This window comes from Bubalus bubalis, chromosome 18, assembly GCF_019923935.1.
Source record: "Bubalus bubalis isolate 160015118507 breed Murrah chromosome 18, NDDB_SH_1, whole genome shotgun sequence".
Classification (NCBI taxonomy): domain Eukaryota; kingdom Metazoa; phylum Chordata; class Mammalia; order Artiodactyla; family Bovidae; genus Bubalus; species Bubalus bubalis.
Genome location: NC_059174.1, coordinates 11,240,037 through 11,259,250, shown reverse-complemented (window position 1 = coordinate 11,259,250; position 19,214 = coordinate 11,240,037). Strand labels below are relative to the sequence as shown.

Sequence of the window (19,214 nt, the reverse complement as noted above, 5' to 3'; positions counted from 1 at the left end):
GGGTAGATGGAAGGGAGGTGCTTGGACCCTGGGGGGCAGAGGCTGGGGGTTGTTGGGGAGAGGCAGCACAGGCTGCTGGGGGTCCATGAAGGCCCTGAGGCTGGCAGTTTTGAATTTCTCTGCCACCGGTGGCAACCCCCACCCCCCAGTTCCTGCAAGTCACTAGCCACGGACAACAGAGGCCTGGGTGGCCTCGCCACGGGTCAAGTACAACCCCTCAGTTCCCAACCCATCCGGGAGCCCAGGCCTTCTGTGGGCGTCCCGAGGCCTTTCCAGGCCAAGCACACGGGGCTGGGGTCCATGCCTTTGTGCGGGGCTTGGCTGGGGTGCCGCCCTTCCCCCAGCCACCGGGGCAGAGCCCCAGGCCACTCTCCTCAAGCTGTCCCTTCCCCGGCTGCTGGCAGAGTCCCAGTGGGGAAGTGGCCCCCCAGGCACGGCTTCCGGCGAGAAGGCGGTTTGCAGGAAGGCCCGCCACTGCCCCAGGCCGCGTGTGCACCCCCAAATGGGCAGCTGTGGAAGCACCCTGAGCACCCCTGTGCTCGGAGCCCCTGAGCAGCGCCACCCCACTGCCCGGATGCAGAAGTCGGGGCTCAGAGAGACGAGGCTCGCGGGGGCTGGCAGGGCCCCACCGCCTCCACGCTGCTGTCTGGGGCGGCGGTGCAGGGGGAGGTTTCATTTCCTCGCAGGGCTACTTCCCATTTTTCATATTTGAGAGAAACCTGGCCACATGTTCCTACTGTCAACATTTAGAGCTAGGAGAGGCTGTGCTCCTGACTGGTCTTATTTTAGCAGGCTTTTAAATGAAATCGCCACGCACCGGGCTCCTCCACTCGGCGTCCCGTCTGTCTACCTGCGGTGAGGGGGCGGCCGGTATGGACACCCAGGCTTTTCAGGGCAGGAGCAGAAACTTCCAGGGACTCGGGGAGTGGGTGTGTGTGTGGGGTCAGGGGCGGCGGGGCAAAGAATGTGGCCCAAGTCAACAGCACACGTGTAATTTTCAACAATGTCAGTTTAGCAAAAACCACACCAAAGACATCCCCTTTGCCCAGGAACACTGTGTCCTCACCACCTCTGTTCCCGTCAGGACATCTCCAGTCCCAGCACAGCTCAGCGCCGGGGCCACCACATCCTGGCCTGGCGTCCAAGCCCCCGAACACCCCGGAGACTGGCCCCTCGGCCTCACCGTGCTCTCTCTCTCCAGCCTCCCAACCCCACAGCCTCGGCCGACCTTTCCACCATCCCTTCCTAAGCACGACTTCCTGGTCATCTGGGGGGCGAACCTCATTACATTCCAGCATCATCAAGGAGCAAACGTCACAATGTGACTCCCGAGAGGGCCCCTGGCCCTGTGGGAGGGAGGTGAGTGTGGCGGGGAGGGGGCTGTCAGAGGACAGACACCCGGGCTCCGTCCGCGGGACCCCCACCTGGCCGGGCGCGTTGCCACCTGGCACTGTGCACGGGTGTTGCCAGCTGGTGACAGGAAAGCCACACATCCCCTCCCCGGCTTTACACTGAGGGTGAGACGAGTAATAAGCTAGAAGGAGCCTCACGTGGCGCCTGGAACACAGCTGGAGCTCCGCAGGATGACTTACGTTTCGTGGGGGGGGGACAGGAGGGCGGCAAATAAACATGCTTTACGGGGAAGCAGGCGCGCGGGCACTGGGGCCTGCAACCAGGCAGCACCAGGCTGGACCGCTCTCTGGAGTGGCCTGGAAGGCACGTCCCTCCCCTTCCCCCCACGCAGGGAGGGGCCTTCGGGAATCCCGGACCCTCAGAGAATCAGGCCGGCCCGTCTCTGCGCACAGACAGCCCTGTGCTGGCTTCAGGGTCAGTGCTCCTGGCTGGTCACCTGCAGGGTCTGTGCAGCCAGGCGGAAGGGAGGACAGTCAGAGAGAAGGGGGCGACCCGGCGGGCCACCCAAGCTTCTTTAGCTTTTTTTTTTTTTTTTTTTTTTAATATTGACAATACCCAGTCCTGGCTTCCTCCTCAGAGAGGTGTCTTAAAATTTACGCGCCCAACCCAACAGTCCTCCCATGGGCTACTGACCAGCCATAGAAAGGAGTGAAGTTCTGACATTCACTCTGACCTGGATGAACACAGTCAGGAAACGTATGTCCACACAAAACCTTAGACGTGACTGTTTGTGGCAGCAAATCCCTAATGGCCAGAAAATGGCAACAACCTGAATGTCCACTGATGGACCAGGGATTTAAAAGCCTGTGGTCTGTTCACACAGCGGAGTATTATACAGCCGTGAAAAGGAAGCAAGCACCAGCCACGTGACAGCACGAATGACCCTCGCAAACCGTATGCTGAGTGAAAGCAGCCAGACACAGGGGCCCATCGGCGTGATTCCGTCCAGAGCAGAGTCCAGACACGTCAGTCCACGGGGACGGAGCAGCTGAGTGGCTGCCGAGGCGGGGTCGGGGGAGAGGAGAGTGGGTACTGATGGGCACAGGGCTTCCTCCCAGGGTGAAAGGGATGTCTGGTGTCAAGACAGACGTGGTGGTCTCAAAACTTTGCAGATGGACTAAATGCTGATGAATTGTTCTCTTTTAAAAGGTTGATTTCACATGGTGTGATTTTTATCTCCATTTTTTAAAAGAAGTTCCGATCTGAAGCCCCTCCTCCAACTGATGCTGGGGGCCCACAGCTTCCAGAAAACCCTCGACGTGGACACCCCTGAGGACGAGCACCCCCTGGAAACCCTCTTCGCACTGTTCGTGACTCTTAGGTATGATGAGGGAAACCCATCAGGTCCCAGCGTTTCCTGTCTCCAGGGAGGTTTTCCACGCATGGGCCCCACCCTCGCGCGCACACACACACACACCCAGGACACAGCGCTCTCTGCAGGCAGGACTGCTGGGCCCTCGAGGTGGAGGGTTCAGCCACGTTTTCTGTCCTCATCAACAGTTCTCTGGCCTCAGGGAGGGTAGGCCCGGCCCCCATGAGCAGCTGGAGGTCAGGACACAGACAGGCACATACCTGTCCCCGGCCACCTGGCTACTGGGCTGGAGAGCAGCCAGCAGTGACCTGGGCAGGCTAGCGGACAGGGAGGGGGTGATGGCAGGCGCATCGAAGGTCACAGGTGACAGGGGAACCTGCGGTCCTAGAACCCTGACCTCAGCCTGAGGTCAGCTTGGCTGCCTGGGGCAAGGCCAGAAGGCCCGGGCGGACACAGACATCTGGGTGGTTCCCGCATCAGTTTCTCAGGAACTACTCTCCTCTATAAAGATTAACCAGCTGTCCTCTGCAAGCAAGGGGCTTTCCTCTCTTCCTGCTCTGTCAGCTTAGAGGACAGGGTCCCTGGACGCCCGGCCAGGTGGCCACGCGGACGGGCCATGGGCCCAGGCGAGCCCTGGGGTACTGAGTCACCCCAAGGTCCTGGGCCCATCTGGGAGGGACAAGGCTCAGGCCGAAACCACAGGACCCTGCTGAGTGCTGGGAGAAGGCCGTGTTCTAGAACCCAGGCTGCCAAGCTGTGGGGTCATTGCTGATATCAACTTGAAGTAGTCCTCAGAAACTTATTTGGGGGTGGGGTCCTCATCTCCAATTTTCCTTGTTCGTTTAAAAGCCTTCAAATTTCTTTCATGCAAAACCGCTCTGGAAAACCAACGTCTGTATAGGCCTGTGGATTTGCACACACGTATGCGGTGGGCTCCCACCCCCCTTCCTTGGGCCTCTTCCTCCCCACCTCACCCCCTCACACCATGGGCCCTGCTCTGCGGATGGCAGCCAGGGTTCTGGGAGTGAACATTTGTTGAGTACCTACTATGCACCAGGCTTGCTTCTTGCCACAGGAGACTAAGGCCTGGGTTTGAGCCCAGTCCTCTTCGCCCCTCCTCTGCTACCCACCTCCCCCTGCCTCCTTTTTCAGGATGGCGGTGCTCCTGACAAATTTCTGGATTCATTATCTACTGCCTGTCGAAGCCGCAAACCATCACCGGGACAATCAAATCCCAGATGCTTTTATCACTCGCCAACTGCACAAGTTCGATGTGGGCAGAGGACTGGCCCTCACCCGGCCTTTGCCCCCATGGCCAGCCCTGGGACCCCAGGGACGAGCGGTTAAGGCCAGGCCCCCGTCTCTCTGCCGGCTCACAGAGGCAGAGAGAGGAGCCACTTGCTCAACTCTTGTTGCATGTACGTTTTTATAACCTGGTCTCACAAATGGAAATAACCAAGACAAAAGGACCTCGTTCAAAGGAGTGCCGTTTCACCACGGGAAGTTCTGGTGGTGGTGGCTGCTGGTAAGGTCCCTGGGCATCTGCAGGCCCCGCGTGGAAGGTCAAGGAGGGGACGAGCTACCTGGGGTGTCCCTCTCACTTTCCACCTGTTTGCTCTAAGAAGGGCCTTTGTTTTCCCTCCCGTGGGCTCCTCAGCCTCAGCTGTGAAGCCCCCACCCTGAAACACCTCCTCCCCGCTCTGACCCCCCCCACCCCCATGAAGGCTGCTCCGCCCACCCAGCTGCCTGGCCCCCCACTCTCTGCAGCCCTGGCTTGGCCCAGTCCCACCGTGACATCGCCTGCGAGGGCGCCCAGAGCCTCCAGGTCCACTGTCTCCTCCTGGCAGGGCTGCCCACCTCCCATGCCCCTGCCCCCACCTCCCTGGGCTCCTCTCCCCTCCTAAGTCACCACATCTGCCCCTCAAGACCTCACTTCCCATCTCTCCAGTCTTGCCCTGCAAATGCGGGTGCCGGCCAGCTAAGGTCTACCCTCCTCTCACACACAGGCCTTCCTAGAAGTGTCTAGACAGGTCCCCAACACATTTTCCTGCTACCCTTCAACCTCCCCTCGAAGGCAGGGTAGTTTAGATTAAGAGCCCTCTCCCTTTCTCACCTTCCCCAGGCTCTACCTGTGCTGGGGGACTCCTCCCCGGCCCCTCATAAAGCTCCTTTGTTTGCCACCTACCTCTTTGCTCAGGCCCTGGCTTAAATTCCACCTCCTCCAGGTAGCCTTCCGGGATGTGTCTCTAACCTCCATTAGGGGAAGCTGATGTTCCCACTCCCATGGGGGGTTACTTTTGAATTCCTTACGTTGCGCCCCAGGCTTACCAAGTCGATGGTAGAGAGGAAACAGCTGTCCTTATTTCTGGACCTTCACAAGCCCTTAAATAGCTGTTTGTGAATTCATCTAAATGAACGTGAGAAGCCCCTTCCAGGACACAAGCCCTCATCAGCAACAAATGCTGTGTGCATCCCTCTTGCCCCCAAAATAAACTCATCTAAAAACAGGACGCAGGAACCTCCTGGAATATACATCTGTCCTCTGGTTCTAGAAAGCTGAGTGCCTTTCTAGAGCAGACAAGGGTGGGTTTTCCCCGTCAGCCCTTGTGGGATCCTACAATCTGCGAAGACAGGCCAGTCCCTCCCCCTAAGAGTGGTTGGAGTCTTCTGCAGAGAGGCACCAGGGGAATAGACGCTGGGGTTTTCTGCTGTTGCGAAAGGCTCCCAGGTGACCTGAGAAGAGGCAGGCAGGGAGGCCCCCACCAGCACCTTCCCACCTGCACGCTCACCAAGCCCTGCTCCCACCGCAGAACCGGCTCCTCTCCCAGGGATGACAGGGACTCCGGAGAGAGCTCTGGCCCTCCCCATCGCCGTTGAGTGGGGAGGACAGCTCCCAGCCCCTCCCCTTGGCCCACATATAGGGCTCCTGGCGGCTCCCTACCCTGCCCCCGCCCCCCCCAACCTCAAGCACCCAGCTCCGCGTGCAGACCTGCCTGGCTAGCAATTTGAGCCCGGAGTTAGCACAGCCCAGCTCAGGACTTCTATTCCTGGCTCAGCCGGCAAATTGCTTCATGACCTTGGGAAAGTCCCCACGCTCCCTGACCCCCTCTGTGTGCGCCGAGGCGGCGCGTGAGAAGCGGGCCCGCTGGACGCCGCGGTGTCTTGAGGTGACCCCGTGTCTCTCCAGCTGGCTGGTGGAGGAGCCGTGGGAGGGCTGCTTACGCAACACTTGGAAGCCCTCTGCACGCGGGGAGCTGCACACGGTTGCGGCCTCGGATGCTCCAAGGGGCACCTGCCCTTGTGGGCCAGGCCTCCGTCTCAGCGGGGAGGGTGGCCACGCTTCCCTCGGGGCCAGGGCTACAGGCCCACCTGGCTTACAGGTGATGCTCCCAGGGGGTGCAGGGCTGGCCGGGCTCTTAGGAGGAGGGGCCAGCCTAAGTGGTCCTCCCAGCGCCTCCAGCTGCCTCCGCCTACTCCTGGCAATTGCACAGCCGCAAAGTCGGCCAGAGAGGTGAAATGCAAGAGGGTGGGTCACAGCTGGTCAGACCTGGACGGGAAGACAATTCTACAGACCAACCCCGCCTCCCTATTAACCCATGATCTCCAAACTTCACTTTCACAATGATCGAGCCTGTGTCACTCCCCCACTGTCCATCGCCTGCATGCTAATTTGGAAGTGGGGGGAGCCTAGGAATCTCCATTTTCAACAGGTGGCCCCTCCCTCTTCCCTCAGGGGTGCCCCTGGGCTCCCCCTTTGAGAACCACCCCATTACCCTGGCTTACTCTGGCATCTGATTTGTGGCGTGATCCTCTTTTAAAAAATTAATTTTAATTTATCTCTTCCCTGCCTCTCTCTCCCCCAAAAGGATTCGAAGCAGCATTACCAACCTCTGATATGGAGACGTGTTTATTATTTTTACAGTTTCTGCAGGAAGCTCCCCAGAACCCGAAGGGGAATTATATTCATAGAGAATTGGGTCCCCAGCGTAAGTCAACATTATTCATTTAACAACTTCTATTGGCGCATGGAGATGTGAGCGGGGCCTCACCCAGAGACGTCTCCTGTGGTTGCCAGAAGATTTAATTCACAACATCCAGGAAAAATAATTAGGAGGAGTCAGAGGAAGCAGGGCGTGGGGAGGGGCCCACGGGCAACCGTGGTTTCGGGGCCACCCACTGCCAGTTACCCCAAGTATCCCCCTGGCTTTGATCGGAAGCCGCAGGGCCCACTCTGGGCATGTCTCGTGGGGTACCCACAGGCACACGAGGTGGGCTGGCACCGCAGAGCCCATCTGGACAGAACTTTTGGGAGAAGGGAGCTCCTTTCAAGCTCACATGGACCAGCCATGCCACCCCTCCCCAGCGCTCAGCTACTGGGGGAGCACCCCGCATGGGGGCTGGTCAGGAGCCTCTCCTCTGCCAGGCTGCCCAGGGCTGGGGGCGGGGGGGCACACTCCCCTGGCCTGAGGCCGGGCTCGCCAAGAAGGCTGAGCGAGCAGCCCCAGGTGAGGGGAAGCAGGATTAGGTGTCCCTGCTCAGCTCTTAGCAGCGCTGCTGCTTTCTTAAGCATGCTGTGAATTATACTGCAGTTCCTGAAAGATCAAAGTGGGCTTCTAACCTGTGTGGTTTGGAGGTGGGACACAGAAGGCCAGACCCCACTGGGGGCAGGGGTGCCCCTGTGAAAGCCGATGCCTTCTGGGGGGTGGCGGCACAGGCTCACCCCCACTCCAAGGGTGGCCCTGGCCGGCAGCCTAATGGTCGGGGCAATGGTTTACATAGGAGAGGGGACAAGAGGCAGGGCGGGGGCAGTTGGGAGTGACCGGCCCAGACCTGGTGCAGCCCACAGGACCCGGAAGGCAGGACCCTGCTACAAAGAACATTCCGGATCACTGGGCCCAGAGAGGTGAGATGTGAAGAAACAGGACATGGGGCACAGGCCAGGAGGAGGAGGACCAAGAGAGAAAGCAAAGCCTCTCTCCTGGCACACCACTTTGCCCTGAAACTGTCTAGAGTCAGGTCTGAGGAACCATCTCTATGTTTTATGTTATGAACAACTGTGGTATCTTCAGGCCTGGGGAACACTACACATCTGTTTTGCCCCATGTCTCCCCTTCCTGTCTATCATTCCGAAAGACAGAAGGACACGCCCTCTTCCAAAGGTCCCCAAGTCTGATCTCTATAGCCCAGAGAGGTTAAGTGATTGAATCCATGTCACACAGCACCACAGACAAGATGAAATTCCAATCTGATTTCCTGTGCAGCCCTCAGGACAGGGCTGTGCAGCGTCTCAATAGTTCTCCCCTGAGAGAACCCAGGAAAATCTAACCCAAGACTGGTAATGGCTGAGGATGGCCCATCTTTTGGTTATTTAACTCTGCCCTAATCACCGCTCACAACAGCACCACAGTAGAACCATCCGTGACGGGGGAAGTGCTCTGCATCTGAGCTGTCCCACAGAGTTGTCCCCATCTACATGTGGCCACCGAGCACTTGAAACACGCCCAGTACAACCGAAGTACTAAATCTTTAATTTTGCTTACTTTTAATTAACCTAAAATTTATTAATAAAAATGAAGTTTAAATAGCCACCCGTGACCAGTGGCTACCATACTGGAAAACACAGAAAGTGACAGTCACTCAGTTGTGTCTCTTTACAACCCCATGGACTATACAGTCCATGGAATCCTCTAGGCCAGAATACTGGAGTGGGTAGCCTTTCCCTTTTCCAGGGGATCTTCCCGACCCAGGGATCGAACCCAGGTCTCCCACATTGCAGGCGTATTCTTTACCAGCTAAGCCACCACGGAAGCCCAAAAATACTGGAGTGGGTAGCCTCAAACCAGGGTCTCCTGCTTTGCAGGCGGACTCTTTACCAACTAAGCTATCAGGGAAGCACAGATGTAGGCTATAAAAACAATCACATTTTTAAAGCCAAAAGTTGAGGTATTTGGTCTGAGAGGTGCACGTGGGCTCATGGACAAAATTCAGCAGAGTATGTGATTTGGGGAGAATCCAGAGCTCACAGCTAAGGTGAGTTCAGACCCCAGCTGCACCCCCCTGCCCCCAGGGGGAGGTCTCTTGGAAAGCTGTGGTCTAGAAACATTACAGGAGCCTGAAAATACTCCTCCCTGGGGAATTGTTCTGAGGCCTCATTTCTTGAGTTAGTGACAGGGGTCTGCAGCGAACGTTCACCAGGCGGGGGGACCATCACAGTGGTGTCAGAAGAGCAGAGGCACCCTTCCTGGGAGGTGTGGTGTGGCAGCGGTGAGGAGGAAGAGGCCTGCCTTTGGCCTCTGGATCAAGGATAGGCATCATAAATGGATGGGTGAATGGATGGATGGATGGTGGATGGATAATGGGTGGTGGATGGATGGATGGATGGTGGATGGATGGATGGAAGGAAGAAAGGAAAAAGAGTGGGAGAAGGTAGAAAATGGATAATGGATGGGTGGACAGATAGATGGAAAAACACAGAAAATGTCTGTTTTCCAAAGTCCCAGCCACATGGCTCATATCCAGAATTTTCCCAACAGACCTCAGTGGGTTTTCAGGAAGATACAAGTATTTTCTGGTCAATAAGATCAAGATGCCACTAAGCCAGCAATCTGCCCCAGGGGTCCTCAGCCGGAGGGGGCTCCTCCCTCCCGTTAGGTCTCCATCTAGAAAGGGGCCTGGTATTCTCAGGCTGCCTTTTGTCAGGTTGAAAAGGGAAGCCGCGCTCCCACTGAGATAGAAGGCTTCCTGGGTTTCTGTAGATGTGAACTCCTGAAGACTAGACTCACGAAGCCTACAGAACAGCCTGAGAGGCCAGGGAAAGGCCTCCGGGGACAGTGCTGCCTGGCGTGGGGCCGCAGGGGCCTGAGCAGAAACACAGACGCCCTGCAGGCAGGGATGTCCAGGTCTGAGGGGCTCCCGCCTCTCCTCTCCTTCCCGTATCACCTGGGCTTCCTTTCCAAAGACCTGTCTTCCCTGGATGCTGCCCACCGCACTGGGTGCCTCTTCCATCAGGGCTGCCCCTCAATCGGCGGTCGTAATCGGCAGTCACGGACCCCAGCATCCACAGATCCTGAGCCTCTAGCTGGTGCAGGGGTCGCCTGACGGACTTTATCCCCATCATGTCCTTTGACATCCCTGGGCACAGACGGTTCTGATCCCCCGCCCAGACAAAGCTCCATCCGACCAGCTCTGAGAGGTCCCAGACCTTCCTCAAGTCGCAAAGGGAGGCCTGACTCACAGGGACCAACGCCTGAAACAGATGCGCATCACGCAGGGAGAAGCCTGCTGCGCATTTGCTGGAAGACTGCACAAGAGCGCGTGAAAGAAGGACAATGTGAAGCATCTCCTGGTGGGCTAGGGGACAGAGGCTAGTGAGAGAGAAGCATAAAGGCCGGCCAGCCCTGCAGAAGGCCCCCGGCCAGAGACCCCGCCGGCCCAGGATTGCCAGTTCCCCCGGAGACTCCTGGGCTCACAGATGGGGCCTGGAACTTGGAAGAGCAGATGGAGCAGCTGACCGCGCTGGGCAGGGACATCCTCGGGTTCTAACCTCTGCCCACCTCCCCCCGGCACCCCCCCGGGACGGGGCCCCGGCCCTCCACAACGGGCCCCCAGCCCCGGCTGTCAGGGCCACTGGACAAACCACAGGCAGGCCAGGCCTGGGGCAGCCCCCGCGCACCCCTCCTCCCCCCAGGGTTCCTCTCCTCCCTCCCTTTTCTGCAAAGAAGTCAAATTTGCCACTCGATGCATTAACCAAGCCGGTAATGAATGGCGACTGTGCGGTGGTGCCCGCTTGGAGAGGGAGACGCAGGCCAGGCGCAGACCCCAGCAACCGGGCAACGTTCCAGGCCCGGCTTCCGAGCCCCTCCGTTTGGGCCCCCTCCCGCCCCGGTCCCCCACCCCCAGCTCCTCCCCCCCACCCCCCACACGAGAGAAGCAGCATGCTCTGTCATCAGAACCGCATTGTTCTGGCCAGAAGAAAAAACGGGTCCAGCAGATGGCAGGTGTAACAAAAGCAGCTTGCTGTGGCCAAACCAATTATTTATCTAATTATGATTTACCACTTAACCACACGATCTTTCTGCAGAGTTGTGGGCAATTAAAACCAGGGTGACTATGTGGATTATGCAAATAGGCTGGAGCCCGGCGAATAAAATTGGAGATTAGACATTCACACAGGCAGAAGCTGGCACAGGGCAGCCCCCCGGGGATGGGGGGGGGAGTGGAGGGGGGAGTCTGGGGGGAGGGGAGGCTAAGGGGCCGGGCTGGGGGTCAGGAAGGAGAGAGAATGGAGGGAAAGGGGATGAGGGAGCACGGTGGAGAGGATCAGCTGTGGGAACGGCACCTCCCTCTAGGCCTCCGGGCTGCCCCGGGGGTGACATCAGGCCCCTGGGAGGGGGGACATCAAGCCAGCCGGCATGACAGGAGCTGCAGGGAACATGTGCCTGGGGGAGGGGGGATCCCAGGGAGACCTGGAGGACAGACTGGACAGGGCAAGCTGAGGCTCCAAGAACAGGGCCATAGGCAACCACGCTGCAGGGCGGTGAGCCCCCAAGCCAGGGAAGGGGAGGGGAGGAGAGGAGACTTGGACCCTCCGATGGGACGCGGGTGGCTTCCCAAGGTCGCCCCAGACTCAGCGCATTGCAGCCAATTACTCTGTTTGCTCTTCATCACCACCTTGGAGACACGGCACCAGGGGCCTGGTTTACAGATTAAGAAACTGAGGCTTAATGAGACTCTTTGCCCAGGTGGCCTGCAGGGCCGGTGTGGATGGGGCCAGCCCTGGGCAGCCTCCAGACAGGCACTGAGCCCCCAGCCTGCCAGGGCAGTTTCCCAGCTGGAGGGGGCAGGGCGGGCTGCCCACGGGAGCAACTCTCGGCCGACGAGGACAGGTCTGTTCAGGTAGGTGAGCACCGACAGGGACCCACTAGCCGTCTGGGGACACCCAGGATCAGCCCCAGGCCCATGACTGACCAAGCAGCTGTGTGGCCCCTGACAGCTCACTTGTCTCTGGCTCAGTGTCCAAAAGGACTAGAGGCAATGACACGGCCTTTCCCTGCCCCTCTAAAAGCGGGGGTGACGCGCACCAACACCTTAATGTGATCCAGCTGTCCTTCGAGACCGCGGAGCAGAGGAAGAGACCCGGAGAGAGCGGCAGCCTGTGGGGCTGCCCAGGAATCACCACTGGTTTGTTCTGTTACTAACAGAAGCAGAAACGCCCAGAGCACCAGTCCCACGCCCTGCTCCAGAGGCCTTGGGGGTCTTACCCCATCAGCCTCACAACACACCTGTGAGGTGGTGCTGCTGATATTCCCATCAACTGAGGCACAGAGAGGGTAAGTAACTCGCCTAAGGTCACATAGCTGGCAAATGGCAGAGCTGGGGTTCTCACGCACTGATTCATTCCACAGATATTTGAGCAGCCCCTGAAAAGCCAAGTTTGAGGCTAGACATGTTTGCTCAGTCATGTCCAACTTTTTGTGACCCCACGAACTGTAGCCATGGACTGTGGCCAATCAGTTTTCTCTGTCCGTGGGGTTTTCTCAGCAAGGATACTGGAGTGGGTAACCATTTCCTACTCCCAGGGATCTTCCTGACCCAGGGATCAAACCCAGGTCTCCTGCATTGCAGGCAGATTCTTTACCATCTGAGCCAACAGGGAAGCACTTGAGGCTGGAGTTAAACATAAAAACCAACATAAGAGAAGGTCTCCATTCTCAAGGATTTGCATTCCGGTGCAGTGACATTTTAGGAACAGCTGTGATTAAGTGGAGCCGGGGGGGGGGCTAAGGCGGAAATGCTCCTCCCCTCCCACCCCTGTAGTACAAGATGGGGGGTGGTCCAAACCCTCCTCCCTCAGACACACTGTGAAGGGCCCTGAGACACAAGAAGAGGGGCAGAAAAGGAAAACCACGTAGAAACCCAGTTCCTACCAAGGGTTCTCTCTCTACTAGATCTGAACCTTCTCCAGGGTCATCACTGGCCAAGGTGCCACTTAAATTGAAACTAATTAAAATCAAATAAAAGCTTCAGTTTCTCAGTCTCACTAATCCTCGACAGCCATCCGTGACTGGTGGCTCCCAATCCTGGCATCACACCTCTAGAACGTTTCATCACCCTGAAACACCGCAGCAACGGTGCTGCTCCAGCGCAAAGCAGGGACAGGCAGGATTTTATGTTTTGTTCACGGATGAACCCCCAGCACCCAGAGCCACGCCTAACTGTTCACTTGCAGAAGGAAAAGTGAGTGCAAGGCCTCCCTCGAGAAGGACAAGGGTGCTGGCATGGAAGATGAAGGAGCAGCTGGAATCCCGGTGCTGTCTGCAGGCTGGGCCGACAGCCCCCGAGCGCCGGGTCCACCAGCCCCGGGCCCGTATCAGTGCCCACTGGGGAAGCCCTTCCCACCACTGCCAATGTCCAGGGGACCTTCCCCAGGACCCCGGCCCAGCAAGGCCACGGGAAGAGGGACGGCTGTCAATTCTCTCTACGGAGAGTGGGGCACACCCTGGGGACCCCCACCCTTGGTACATCTCTGAACTGCCATCTGCCCTGAGTTAAGGCCCTGGGTTCCTTTGTGTGTTATGCGGGGAGAGCAAGTTCAGGGAAACTGGCTAACAATCCAATTCCAAGGATATCTCCAGGAGCCCTGGATTAAGTCGGAGGCCGCCCAGTGAGACCCTGCACTGTGGGGTCAGCTGGTCTCCTGAGGTCCAGTGGGAGCAAGGGGCCTTCTCTTGGAAGACAGTCAGGATGACCCCAGTTGTGCCAGAACACAGGGGGCCTGTTGTTCAGTCACTCAGTCGTGTCCAGCTGTTTCTGATCCCATGGACTACAGCACGCCAGTCTTCCTTGTCCATTACCATCTCCTGGAGCTTGCTTAAATTCATGTCTATCAAGTCAGTGATGCCATCGAACCATCTCACCCTCTGTGACCCTAGTATGTCTTTATACACTGGAAGAGCAGGCAGAGGTGAGACTAAGGAGGTGTCTGGCGCCCCGGAAGCTGGGCAGGAGGAAGAAGGTGGCCGGGGCCCCTTCTCCAGCCGGGCTTCAGGTGGCCCCAAGATACAGAGTGTGACCTGGCCCGACCTTACACGCCTGGGTGAAGGGCCTACTCCACAGGTCTGGCTGAGGCCCCCTCACTGCCCCCAGAAGGGTACCTGGCCACGTGCCAGCCCTGGGTCAGTTCTGTGAGCCTGCCCTGTCCCCCAAGAACGCAGGCCTAAGTCCCCTCTGCCCAGCTGCCTGCAGTATCCCTGCAGGACACGAGTGTCCCCACTTCACTGGCTGTAAAACGAGGCCCACAGAGCCGGCGGCTGCGGCCAGGGTGTGAGCCAGGCCTGAGTGCAAAGGGACGGCAGGCCCCTATGTTGGTGCTCTACACCTTCACACTCAGGCACACGTTTCCTCTGAAGTTCTTCCAGAAAAGCTCAGGCCCCGCCCACCCGGGCTCAGGCCCCGCCCACCAAAGCGTCCAGGCCCCGCCCTCCCGCTGCCCTGGATCGCAGCCCTTTCCGATGTCACCCAACGCAGCCTCAGAAGCTGGCCTGCGTTCGGTGGGGGTGGACATGCCTCCCAACCCCTGTCACTAAGAAACAGGGCCCCACCTGACCCAGACGCCACCCCAGCACGTCTGGGGTCTCGAGCCCTCGGGGCAGGCGCCAACACACTCCCAAGCCGAGATGAGAAATCTATTGCAAAACGCTCTCTTAGAGCTCGGGCCTGGAGACTAGGGGCACGGGGTGGGGGTCGGGGGTGGGCGAGAGGGACCTGGAGGTCAGGACGACCGCGCCCTCCCGGCGCGCCGGGGCGAGGGGCGGCCGCAGGGGCGCGGGCGCTGGCGTCCCCGCCTGCAGCCCCTGCCCCCTCCTGACAAAGGCCTGCCTTCCTCCGGGGAAGTGCTCCTCCGTATATTAATAAACGGCAGCGGCGGCGGATTCTGCCGCCTGCCTGGGTTGATAGGAGATTTATGCAGCCTGCAAAGTCGGGAAATACAGAAGTATTCCTGATAATACTTCTTGTCCTACCAAAGGTCACGGGCAGGGCCCATCAATCCCGGGAAATAAAGAAGGTCCCGGTTTTGCTTGTTCTCCAGCGAAGGAGGAGAAGAGCCTTTTAATCGCCTCATTTGGAGAGCTGGCTGGGGTTGTATGTCATCCGAATTACAGATTCAGCATTAATTGACCAGATGTGGGGGGCTCTCTCCGGGCCCCGGAGGACCATAAAGCCATTCCCACACTGGTAATTAGCAGACAGTGCGGCCCAGGCTGGGCCACTGGCCCCCAAGGCAGGCGGCAGGAGGGAGGCAGGGAGCACACCGGGTGTGGGGCGGGGGGGCAGCGGTCAGACACTGAGCCTGTGCATGGTCCCCTCCATTCCAGGGGGGGGCTCAGAGGTCCACCCTCAGCACAGCAGGACTGAAAGCCCGCTGGCCTATAGGAGACACTACATCATGGGAAATGGGTGGAAGGGGGTCGTTTCCCCCCAGAACTGCCCTGAGTGGGTGCATCCTGCCTAGGGCAGGCTCTGACCTCCTGTGGGAACCCAGCAGGAGGCGAACGGGTGAATTGAAGCTGGTGTGGACATGACCCCGCCACCAAAGGGGTGGCCTCAGCAGCTGAACTTCGGGCAACTGCAAAGGGCTGGATGGAGAGAGAAGGGGCCGGCTTCCTCTGGAGAGGACCCGGTGACCTCTGCGGAGGTGACAGGTGAGAGGGGAACATGTACAGGGATGACATTAAACTGTTTCACAATCGGTCCAGCTAGGCCAGAGGCTGAAGCAGGGGCCAAGGCTGCCTGTCCTCCAAGCCCAAACCAGTAACTCTCTACTGGCCCCAGTATGGGAAGGTCTGGGGGAGGGGACCAAGGGGGACCTCAGGAAAGCATGGGGTGGGGTGGCCATGGGGAGATGGACTCACCAGCCCTGCTGGGACTGGCTGCCTGGGCACAAGTGGGGCAGGAGTCAGTTCTCATGTGGAGACCTCCCTGGGGTCCTGAAACCACCCCCTCCCTGGGCCTCTGTTCTGCAACGGAGGAAAACCTACAAGGGGCCTGACCCAAGAAGTCCTACTGCACCAGGTGTGTCCCTGGACGTACCTGGGCTGAAGGTGGGAAGCACGCCAGCTCGTCCCCTGGATCCCAGCAGGTGCGTCCCCGTCCCCCACCCTCCCGCCTTGGAGCCCGACCACCCGGAGCCCCACATGCACACTGCCGCTCGATCAATTCTGCTGTAATGTGTTTTATGAACATGCAGATGGCATGGCTGGGCCAGGGGGAAGGTTTTACCTTGGGATAAGAAATTAACACTGGCAAATAGCAAATTTACTGCATGTATTTTCATTTTCCTAATACCAGCACCATCTGCTAGCAATTGGGGCTCCACGTCGCCGTTTTCCCCCTTTATTTCTCCCGCCCGCTCTTTTTTATTTATTTTTTTCATTTTCTGCAGCCGGGCCCTCCAGATGCCCCGGGGGTGGGGGCTTCATCCTCTCACCAGGGAATCCAGGCTGTGGCCAGCAGCCGGCAACCTGGTCTCCCAGCTCACCTCGGCCAAGGGCCCTCTCTATTTCTGTTTTTCCAGGCTGCAAGCCATGGAGGTACCCCCCACTTCTATGCCTCAGAGGGATAACGTGAGCCCAACAAGAAAGACAGACTTTAACCAATCCACACACTGAACTGAGGCAGTTCAATAAAACCCAGCTACATCAGACCCCTGGCAGCTGCGGGCACTTATTTCTCCCTTGCTGCTTCCTGGAATTACTTAAAATTAAAAAGTTAGCTACTGTGCATTCTACTTGGAGCTCCCACCAGGCAGGAGCAGTGATGTGGGGCTGGGGGTCTCGGGGGCTGCAGTGGGACTTGGGGACACAGATGACTTGTGTGCATGGCAGAGAGGGGGCAGGAGCTCACGGGGTCTTTGCAGCACAGGAAGAAAGCAGCCCCTCTGCACCCAGGGGTGGCCAGCTGTGTGTGCACCGGCCCTAGAGGTGGGGGGAGGGGATGCTCCCCCTACACGAGGCCACAGGGCACAACAGCGGGCACACCGGTGCAGCACCTATGAGTCTTGGCCATGCAGCCTGGCAGTGGGTTGGCTGGGGTGGCCAGGCTCCCAAAGGGCAGGGAGCCATCCACACGCCCCAGGGCCAGCTAGTGGACAGTCCACAGTGGGGCAGGACCAGAGAGAGGAGCAGGAGGAGAGAAGCCAGGTGGGATGGGGGGATGAGGCTCCTCTACCCCAGGAAGGTCAGGGCACCCTGTGTTTTGCAGCTGGAAGACCTCTGGGCCCGTAAATTCGTACGTTGAAGCTGCAACCCCTGGACCTCAGAATACGACCTCATCTGGGAACAGGGTCAGCGCAGGGTCAGTCATTCACTACTTGAGGGGAAGCCATGCAGGAGTGGGGTGGGCCCCTAATCCAGTGACTGGCGTCCCTATGAAAAGGGACAAGTCAGTCGAGGACCCACAGAGAGGGAAGACAGCCGCCTCCAGGCCAAGGGAAGAGGCCTGGAACGGACCCTGTCCCCACAGCCTCAGAGGGACCAACCCTGCCGAGAGCCACCGTAAGTGCAGACTTCTGGCTCCTGGAGCTGAGACGCGTCTCTTGCTGAAGCCACTCAGTCTGTATTTAATGGTACTTTTGCTGGGGCAGCCCTCGGACAGCTGACTTGAAACGAATGACCACTTGGGTTAGCCTCAGCCTCCTCATCTGTACAGTGGGAGTCATTTCTGTCTTCCCTCGTAGGTAAGAGATAGAAACCATATTATTGGTAATAATTGATGATAATAACATCCGAATAGTAGTCATCTTTCTAGGTGCTTCACATTGAATCCTTGCAAATCCCTGCCTCCCACCACGAAGTAGGTTCTTCTATTACCCTCATTTTATAAGCAAGGGAACTGAGGCACAGAGAAATTAATTAACCTGCCTAGGGTCACACAGCTAAGCAAGGAAGTAGCAGAGCTAGGAAGTGCACCCAGGTGGGCCAGCCCTGAGTCCTTACCACGCCATACCTCTGAGCAAGAAGAGCTGTGGCCCTGGGACCTGGCTCAGCGCCTGGCTCGGAAAGATTAAGGAAAGACGACGGCTAGTGTCATCGCGGTCAGCTTTACACACGAGGAAACAGGCTGAGAGAGCAGAGGGGACGTACCCAAGGCCGTTTGGACAGCATCAGAACGGGGTGGATGGACATCTCCTGACACCAGACGGCGAGGGCAGGGAAGGGTGCTAGACCTGAGCTGGGACAGGCTGGAAACTCTCCCCACCCCCAAACCAGCAAGGGGCCAGCAGGAGCCTGGAGAAACCGTGGCCACGCGGGAGAGAATCCTGCTGTCCCTGGCGTCCCCAGCTGGCGTCTCCTGGCACAGCTCCCCCAGCTCCGGGCTCCATTCCTGGGTGTCCTAAAAATGCCACTGTGGCTGCCACACAGGAGGGCCACTACTGGGGGGAGGGGGTGCAGGGAAGCCCCAGGTGGACGGATGGGGTCCTTTCAGTGGCAGGGCGGCGAGAGCAGGGTTCCGGACGGGCCTCTGGTCTCTATGGCCCCTGGGGACCAGGGTAGAGCAGGGCCCTCAGCGTGCCGGCGGTAAACGGGGCTTGGCAGGCAGGGCCCGGCGGCCAAGCACATCTGATCTCCCCGCCCTCCGGGCCGCAGAGACGGGAGCAGGTGGGGACCGCTAGCTCTACTCTTGAACCACTCACAGTTCATCATGTCTTTCCACGCCACCTTTCAGAAAATGCCCTGGCGACTTTTCCTTCCCATCAGCGAAGAGGAGGCAGGCTCCATCCCACACAGTAGGGTCTGGCCCTGGAGTGCCTCCCTGGCCCATCTTGGGTAGGTCTGTCACTCTGACAGCTCGGGTCACCTGGACCCCAATATTTACTTCCACAAGGGTTCTGGATGCCTGGTGCACAGGAGTCAGCGGGAGGGAGTGGATCGGGCGGTTGTGGGTGGGGAGGCAGAGCCCTCAGCAGCCCCCATGTTGGCATACACTTCGTTCAAACAGACTGTCCCCTCGGCCAACCCTGGCTCGGCCAGCGGCCTGCCCACATCCGCACCCCCCAACACACACAACTTTTCCAGCCAAAGGGAAGCCGGAGCACAAGACTGGAGGATAAAATTTGATTTGAAAGAATTTTATCGCTCAGCCCAATGATGGCTTTAAATATTAAAAAGGCATAAAACGGAAGGGGAACGGAAAAGCTGTACCAAGTACCAGCCTCAGACAGCTTCTGCCAAATACGATGCCATCTGAGAAAAAAACGAGCGTTTGGAAAGGGAAAGTCTGCCGGGGAAGGGGGGGCCACTCTGCCTCCCTGATCCTCCTGCTTTGCAGACATTTTCAAAGCAGCATCCTGGATCTCCCAAACCTTACCCAGAGACAGGTAATACATTCATTATTGATGGATCAGTACCCGGAGAGTGTAAATTACTGAAACAAACACGGCATAATTAGGGCATTAGAGGGAGCGTGGAGGGAAGGCAGGGTATGCCACGCT

General features: G+C 58.4%; 1 protein-coding gene and 1 long non-coding RNA gene across 7 annotated transcripts in view; one reads left to right on the top strand and one right to left on the bottom strand.

Annotated features, from left to right (window-relative positions):
* GSE1 (Gse1 coiled-coil protein) overlaps positions 1-19,214 on the bottom strand; it is a 395,343-nt gene that overhangs the window by 52,594 nt on the left and 323,535 nt on the right. The gene's annotated exons all lie outside the window — the stretch shown is intronic.
* Positions 1,234-4,012, top strand: LOC123330121. 2 transcript variants are annotated; one of them, XR_006545786.2, is made up of 4 exons: positions 1,234-1,359; positions 2,237-2,378; positions 2,606-2,734; positions 3,878-4,012. It is a non-coding gene; the product is annotated as an uncharacterized LOC123330121 (long non-coding RNA). The 2 variants fall into 2 exon arrangements; XR_006545785.2 differs by having other exon boundaries at positions 2,563-2,734.